The sequence below is a fragment of the Kogia breviceps genome, chromosome 19 (genome assembly GCF_026419965.1).
Source record: "Kogia breviceps isolate mKogBre1 chromosome 19, mKogBre1 haplotype 1, whole genome shotgun sequence".
Classification (NCBI taxonomy): domain Eukaryota; kingdom Metazoa; phylum Chordata; class Mammalia; order Artiodactyla; family Physeteridae; genus Kogia; species Kogia breviceps.
In genome coordinates this window covers 8,471,152-8,479,819 of record NC_081328.1, presented here as the reverse complement: position 1 = coordinate 8,479,819, position 8,668 = coordinate 8,471,152, and the positions used below count along the sequence as shown (strand labels likewise).

Here is an 8,668-nt window from a genome sequence, read left to right as displayed (position 1 = left end):
TCCTTCTTTTCATTGAAGTGGTATTAATCAAGCTGGGCCTCTTTTAAAAAAAGTCTTATTTTCCCTCATTATAATGGTAGAAAAATTGAGAAGAAAAGTGTACAAAAGCAGAGAAAAAAAATCGCACTGGCAGATTTCCTTTCAGTATTTTTCCTACACATTTCCCCAGTCACTTCCTATCAGTGTCCAAAAAAAATGCAAGTTAATTTTAATTTTGGCCGCAAACCAAGAACAAAAAGGTTAAGTGCATTGAATTAATTTTTCAAGCCAAAGTTAAAGGCTCTGAGGATGATCTGCTGTCTCCAAGGGTCCAATCCCTGTTTTTTTCCACTAGCAGGTGTGATCACACGCCTGGCAGAGGCGGGTAATGACTTTCCCTCCTCAGCAAGGCTTCCTGCTTTGCAATTTTTTTTTTCTTTTTACAAATTGAAATGCTGCATTCATTTGATAACGAATCAAGTAGAACAGAGGAGATTATGGTGAAAAACAACAGTGCCTCACCCCTTCCCATCCTGTTCCACCCAACACCCTCCTGTGACCTAGAGGCAACCCCATTTTTTTTTAATGACATAAATGAAACAGCCAATTTTATTCAAATTCTCCAAAATTTATGCTCAGTATGTTAATTGTTTCTAAAATGTTTCACCTTTGTATAATGGTTTTATTATGTCATCTTTCTTTTATAGTTTTTTCATTTTTTCTGTACAGTTCTTCAGTAGAAGCCAGAGTCCTGAGTTGCCCAGTTAGGAGCCTCTGACCTTCTATTCTGATTAAGTTTCTTCTCAATATTTGTAGCCAACATCTGGCTTCTAAATGAAAGGCTTTTGGTCTTTTCAATCACTTGCTGATAGGGTGAGACTGCACTGTTACCCGTAACCACATGACCTAATTTAGAATCAATCTTGGCATCCAGTCTTGCATTTCTAATCAAATTTACAGTCCACCTTTCAGCTTCTTCTGGAGTCATGTTCGGTTTATCTGCCAACATGTTTATGCTGCTACATTGATGGATGCGACAAAATGTCTCAAATACGAAGAGACGGGCATTTTCAGTGAAATCCTCAAGACAAGCCACCAAGAAGAAATCATTCACTAGCACTGATTCACAGTCCCTTAGCTTTTTCTGAGCCCCATCAAAGTTAACAGATAAGCATTCAACAGTCTCTGTAATTGGGTTTTTATATGCGTAAGACTCCTGTTGAATAACTTGGACCAGATCTTTTAGCACCTGCCGGCGTTTTCAGACATCTTTGTTATGACTGCTGTGGTCAAAGAGCGGAGAATATGTGGACACACTGTCTGAATTGAGTTAAGATACGGTGGCTGAAAAGGAAGAGATCAATAATGTTATCACACCCTTTAGGGTGATTGACGAAAACAGAGACCAATGAGTGAGCCACATTCGCTGCTGAAGAGGCTGAAGTGGAGAACTCACAGAATTATTATCTGTGGTCTCTTTTAGTGGTGTATGGCCTTCCATGGCTGCATCCCAATTCTGCATTAAGAGTTCAGAGGCCAGTTTTCCCCAGAGTGCACTCAAAGCATTTCTATCCGTTGCTGGAACCAACACTCTAAAGAAGTAAAGATATTCTGCTGCTCCACAGTAATTTCCACATTCATATTGGAATTTTGCGTATCTGTAGAGCGTATCCAAATATTCTTGCCTAAAGCCACCCTTGTCAGCCAGGTAGTCAAACAGCATCTGACCATCCCTGGATGACTGCATTTGAGGCAACCCCTTTTAATGGTTTCTGTTTTTATTTCTTTTGGAAGTTGTTTCCAAAAATCCTAGCTCAAATGCCCGTACTTTATTTCTTTATATGTCAGTTTTAGTGAATGTTGAGTTTCCAATATAAAACATGAGGCGTTTGGGCTTCCCTGGTGGCGCGGTGGTTGGGAGTCCGCCTGCCGATGCAGGGGACGCGGGTTCGTGCCCCGGTCCGGGAGGATCCCACGTGCCGCGGGGCGGCTGGGCCCGTGAGCCATGGCCACTGCGCCTGCGCGTCCGGTGTGCTCCGCAACGGGAGAGGCCACACCCGCATACCGCAAAAAAAACCCCAAAACAACATGAGGCGTTTAACTCATTTACCCTCCCTCTCCCTCTCTTCTTCCCAATAATGCCTATTTATATTATTATTTTTGTTTTTATATTAATTATTTTGGTTCCATCTACTTTCCTCAGCATCTCTAGCAAGAGAGGCCAGCTTGTAACTCCTCTTTCTCTCCTCACTTCCACATGCAAACTTTTCTCAGTTTCACATTTATTATACAAAGTCAAGATTTGGGGTATTTACAATTGTTCCTGCGACCACAAACGAGTCTTCTTGATTTTTCTATGTTGACTCCAGAGGTTGAGATCCAATGAACAGTATTGACATTATGAGGGCCTTGTGAATACCGGTCACACTCAAACGATGGGCTGGAACCCCGTGCTCCCTGCAGTAGAGGCGTGGGGTCTTAACCATTGGACCACCAGGGAAGCCCCAGGATTACACTTTCTATTCAATGCACTCAATCCCACAACCCGGGAGAATGTTTCAAGCATTAAGGTCATTGATTACTACTATGTCAATTAAATACCATCATGTCATATTATAACTTGTCTATCATTTACACATTTATTTATTTATTTTGGCTGCGCCGGGTCTTAGTTGCAGCATGCGGGATCTTCCTTGCGGCACGCGGGATCTTTTATTTTACTTGTGCCATGCGGACTTCTCAGTTGGCCCACAGACTTCTTACCTAGGGCATACGGACTCTTTGTTGCGGCACGCATGTGGGATCTAGTTCCCCAACCAGGGATCGAACCTGAGTCCCCTGCATTGGAAGTGTGAAGTCTTACCCACTGGACCACAAGGGAAGTCCCTTGCCTATTATTTAAATCAAGAATTTCTTCTTCAGTTTTGGAATTTTCCTGGAGATTCTGATGGCTTCTCTTTCTTCTTGTACTCCTTACCTATAGCATGTCTTTTTTCCCCCCGAGCTATTGTTCATATCGTTTATACACTTCAAGCCACATTTTTGCTTCCTCCTCTAGTTAGAACCCATTACTCCCTAAGTCATCATCCTTCATTCTCTGATCTTTGGGCTTAGATCCACTGTTGCCTGTATATTATTTTGTCTTCTTTCTGGTTTGCTACCACATTTTCTGGAATACATCCTCAAGTTTCTAGAAAAGTGTGTGTGGAAGCCAACTTTGTGTGTCAGAACAAGTCTTTATCTGTTTGACCAGATATAGAATTCTAGGTAGAAATTATTTTCTCTCAAAATTGTGCAGGCATGTCTCCATTCAGTCTTCTAGGATTCAGTGGTATTGACGCAAAGTCTGTAGCAATTTTGATACTTGTTCCTTTGGAGAGGAATAGTTTTTCTCTTTAGAAACTTTTAACATCTTCCCTTTATTCCTGACGTTCTGAAATTTCATGAGGAAGTATCTAGATATGGATCATTTTTCATTCATCATCTTGAGCATACAATAAACCCTTTCAGAATGAAGACATGACTTTTTCTGGAAATTCTCTCTTATTTTTTTCTAAGATAGTTGCCTTCCCTCCAATTTATTCATTATTATTTTCTGGGGTTCCTAATAACTGTATGATCCTTCTGGATTGGTCCTCCGTGTTTGCTATCTTTTCTCCCTGATTTCCATTTTTCCTCTTTTTAAAAATAAGTTTATTTATATTTTTGGCTGCATTGGGTTTTTGTTGCTGTGCGTGGGCTTTCTCTAGTTGCGGTGAGCAGGGGCTACTCTTCGTTGCAGTGTGTGGGCTTCTCATTGCAATGGCTTCTCTTCGTTGCAGAGCACGGGCTCTAGGTGTGCGGGCTTCAGTAGTTGTGGCACACAGCATCAGTAGTTGTGTCTCACAGGCTCAGTAGTCATGGTACATGGGCTTAGGTGCTCCACGGCACGTGGGATCTTCCCAGACCAGGGCTCGAACTCATGTCTTCTGCATTGACAGGTGGATTCTTAACCACTGTGCCACCAGGGAAGTCCCCCATTTTTCCTCTTTTTATTCTATATTTTTAGAGATTTTTTTTTCCTTAACTCTATGTTGTAATCCTTCTATTCAACATTTATTTTTGCAACCACATTTTTAGTCTCTGCAAAATAATTTTTGTTTTCTGATTGTTCCTCTCTCACACAACATCCTGTTCTTGTTTTATGGATATTTTGTCTTCTTGAATCTCCAAGTATATTAGATAGTTCTCTTTGTACTATGAATTATCTCTGTTTTCTCCAGTGTCATTTTTTTTGTTTGCTTATTTTGGTCTTTCTTTGCATGCTACTGGTTCTCCCATATGCATGGTGATCCTTGATAATATTTAATAAAGAACTACTTAGGTATCCTGGATTTCCTCTGCTGGTATATAAATTATACTATTTCTCCTCTAGGTTTTTCCCTGGTGGAAATGTGGCCTAGAAATTCTTTGTGCATCAAGATAGGACATATCAACTGAAAGGCTTCAATTGGGGTAGGGAAGGTTGATGGTCAACTGTCAGGCGGTGGGCCACCCCAAATGCTAGAATGAGAAACACTTATTCTGAACCTCCAACATTTATACCAGAAGCATTAACTTCCCTCAGGCAATTGATTCCATTTCTTTGGAAACAAGATGTCTGACATTTTGTCTGAGGGAAAATGCCTTCTGATGAGGAAGGGAAGTAGAGTCATAACTGATGCTCGCGGCCTGTCTTCCAGGCCTTCAATCAATTCTGGGTTTTCAATCCCCCTTCTCCCACTTTCCTTTGCCTATTGGCCAAGAACGTGGCCTCTCCTTGGCAGCCTAAGCAGCCAGGCTTGGCTGGACACCCCCTCCATCTTGCTCCGGACGCGCAGGCTCAGCGGCCATGGCTCACGGGCCCAGCCGCTCCGCGGCACGTGGGATCCTCCCGGACCGGGTCACGAACCCGCGTCCCCTGCATCGGCAGGCGGACTGTCAACCACTGCGCCACCTGGGAAGCCCTCTCTTTCCTTTTGACTCTGTCTACTTTGATTTCAATGGGATCTGAGGGGAGATTGGCGATGAGGAGTATGCCTGACCTGGGATCAGAAATCCTGTTTTATTTCCTAATTGTTCCACACGTCCAATACCCAGGCTGACGGAGGCCCATGGTAATGGCTCACTCCTCAAGCTCAGTGAAAATCAGAGAACTATTTAATGAATATCAGGGTCATCTCTAAACACAAGGCTCTCATGTTCATCTCAGGGCTCGGGCCTCAGAGCTGAGGAGAGAGTGGGTAAACTGAGGAAGGAAACCGAATTACTTCAAGAAAACACAAGCATTTCCTTTATGGGGGTCCGGCTTTTCCAGATGGAGGTCTCTCTGGTCACCTGATGGAAGGGGGGCTTGTGCAGGAACAGATCCCCATGGCTGCTGGCAAAACCAAGACCTTCCTCAGCCCGAGGCCGGGTGGGAAGAGCCAGCCACCCTCAGGAGAGCACACAGACTCCTCAGATTTTCTGCAGTTCCTCGCCTGGCTCAGACAATGATGTCTGGTACCAATTTGCATCTTGCTATTCTTTCCTTGACTCTTTCCAACTCTTGCCCAATAACCTCAGATAACCCCTTTCCACTCTGTCATCCCTTTCTTCATCTCATTTGTATGCACCCAGAAAACCCTAATCACACCTATTAAGCACAGAATAATGACAGAAAAACCTTGCTTCAAGGGAAAAAGGAAAGTCACAAGTTTGAAGTAAAATTAAATTTCAATCAGTGTCATTAAGTGATATAAATCCTGAAAATGACCAGCATTCCTTCTGCACTTTCCACCAGAGTCTCTTGGGCTTCTTCCTTCTCCCTGTATTAAATGGGAACCGCTAGAATCCCAAATAAAGGTCTGTCCATTCATTCATTCATTAAATATTTATTGAGTGCTCCCTGTTTGCCTGATACTTCGCTAGTCACCAAGTATAAACAGAGGAGAAGACATATGTCGTCCGTGTCCCCTTGGGGCTTTCAGTTCAATCAACCAACAAATGTTTATTAAGCATCTATTATGTAGGTTGAGAAATGAAACCAGGGATACTCATTCAGCTTAACACTGATTTTTTAAAAATTTTTTATTTATTTATTTTTGGCGGCGTTGGGGCTTTGTTGCTGCACGCAGGCTTTCTCTAGTTGTGGCGAGCGGGGGCTACCCTTTGTTGCGGTGCACGGGCTTCTCATTGCAGTGGCTTCTCTTTGTAGCGGAGCATGGGCTCCAGGCACGCGGGCTTCAGTAGTTGTGGCACGCGGGCTCAGTAGTTGTGTCTCGCGGGCTCTAGAGTGCAGGCTCAGTAGTTGTGGCGCACGGGCTTAGTTGCTCCATGGCATGTGGCATCTTCCCAGACTAGGGCTCGAACCCGTGTCCCCTGCATTGGCAGGCGGATTCTTAACCACTGCGCCACCAGGGAAGCCCCAACATTGATTTTTTTTTTTTTTTTTTTTTTTTTGGTTGCGTTGGGTCTTCGTTGCTGAGCGCGGGCTTTCTCTAGTTGCAGCGAGCGGGGGCTATTCTTCGTGTGGTGCTCGGGCTTCTCATTGTGATCGCTTCTCTTGTTGCAGAGCACGGGCTCTAAGTGTGCAGACCTCAGTAGTTGTGGCACACGGGCTCTAAAGCACAGGCTTAGTAGTTGTGGCGCACGGGCTTAGTTGCTCCGCGGCGTGTGGGATCTTCCCAGACCAGGACCCGAACCCGTGTCCCCTGCATTGGCAGGTGGATTCTCAACCACTGCGTTACCAGGGAAGTCCCTTAATTAACATTGATATTAACATGACTACTCCACTGCCTTCATTGGCATAACATTTTTCCAAGAGACTTGCCCAGAGAGATGAATGTTGCAAATTAACTTTATTGCTTATTTATTGCTGACAGTTTGCACCCTAAGACTGTTTGAACCCCTCAGCTCAAAATCCTCATTATTCTGTGTTCATTCTAAACTATTACGCCATGATCCTTCCCCAGCCCTAATCAACCCCCGATCCTACCCCATCATGGAAAGACTCTCCCCCTTTGAATGAGATTTCAGAGTCTCAGTAAATGTCATGGCCTTACTCATCTCCCTGTGAAGTGTTGTCAGACTGTCAAGGGGTAAGCAATACACCTGGCTTTATCTTGTCAACAGGTTGCTCTGCGATGTCTGGGGAGCCAGCATTTGACAAGGTGCTGGGAGCACAGTAGTGATTGATGTCCTCAGAGAGTTTACATTCTAGAGACAGACGATAAGCCAGTAAATATGTAATTTGTCTTTTACAATGTAGTTGGGGAGATAGTGGCCAAACAGATCATTACAAATTACAAACAGATCATTACAAAATAACCCAGAAGGAAATAAAGAATAGAGAACAGGAGAACTTGGGAACCTAATTTAAAAAAGTGATCTAGAAAACTCTCTTTGAAGTGACTTGAGCTGGGAGTGAGGGTGGTCTGCGTGTTCCAAGGAAGGGGAATAACTGGTGTTGAGACCCTGAAGCAGGAAGGTGGTTCGGAAAGGTTCTACAACGGAAAAGAAACCAAGACAGGAGGGCAGCGGGGGAGCGGGCCGGACTGAGCAGCGGGGATGGCAGAAGGGTCTCCACACCCTTACCTTGTTCAGAACCACTGCTTTACCTTGTTGTTTAACTATGACTTTTGCAGGAGTTTCCTTCTAATACAGTACTTTTCTTTGCAAATATGCAGAGGTGAACACCGCATACGTCAAATGAACTTTGGAGGGTCTTACTGTTTACAAAAGTGTTTTCATGGCAAAAAGGGTCCAGCTTTTATGACATTCAACTGAGTAAATTTGAAGATCTAATTGGCTTTATTCAGGAATCGGGCAGCATCCCATTTAACAAGCAGAAAGGCCTCCGAGGAGTTGAACCAAATGGATCATTTATAGGGATAAGGCATTTATTAGCAAAAGAAAAGAAAGGATTGTTTCAGGCAAGGTCCCCTTCCCTTTGGGGCCAGGAAGGGCAGGAGTCTTTTGGAGACGACCTAACTGGTGTGGATCAGGAAATTCCAGGCTGATTGGTTGAAAACTCAACTCCTGGGAGAGGCTGTAACTGCAATTAGGTTAGGTATTACATTTTGGTTTTGCTAACGTGGCTTAGCGCCACGTTAAATGTAGAGTTCTTGTAGCTCCACTTGAGCTCAGGTTAGCCCTATTATTTGCTTAAGTGGCTTCTGTGTTTCCGGAGAAGTGCATTTGGGGAACACACTTGGCGGGGTTGGGCGGGAGACGTTTCTGGCACACAGGTCTAGAAGCTTGCTCTCCCCAGCTGCATGACCCCGGGGTTTAAGTCAACTACCAACTGATTTGCTAAAAGAAGTGAAAACCCAACCCGCGCTAATGGATGCCCTCAGGCTCTTTCCGTCACTTGCAGGAAAGAATTGTCTTTCCGTGCCGCTGCTGAAATCCAAGCGCCTTGGCCTCTAACCGTGTTGACTGAGGGATTGCCTAGTTACCTTGGTCTGGAGGCCTAAATTAGCAATCTCGCTTGGGCGGGACTAGACCTGCAGGAGCTGCAGTGCTGTCGCCCGGGCCACCCGTACACAGCCCGAGTGGAGTTTCTGCTCCTTTCAGCCCTCGCTCCCTCTCTCCCGTCGGTCGGCCGCGTGGAGGACGCTCAGCCGCACGCCCCATCTCGCCCGCTGCACACTCACACAAACACTGCCCCGCTTTTCCACGCCCGGGCGGT

General features: G+C 44.7%; 1 pseudogene; it reads right to left on the bottom strand.

The window, feature by feature from the left end:
• Window positions 1-603: 603 nt before the first annotated feature.
• LOC131745888 (eukaryotic translation initiation factor 3 subunit E pseudogene) lies at window positions 604-1,726 on the bottom strand (annotated as a pseudogene).
• Between the last annotated feature and the right edge of the window lie 6,942 nt (window positions 1,727-8,668).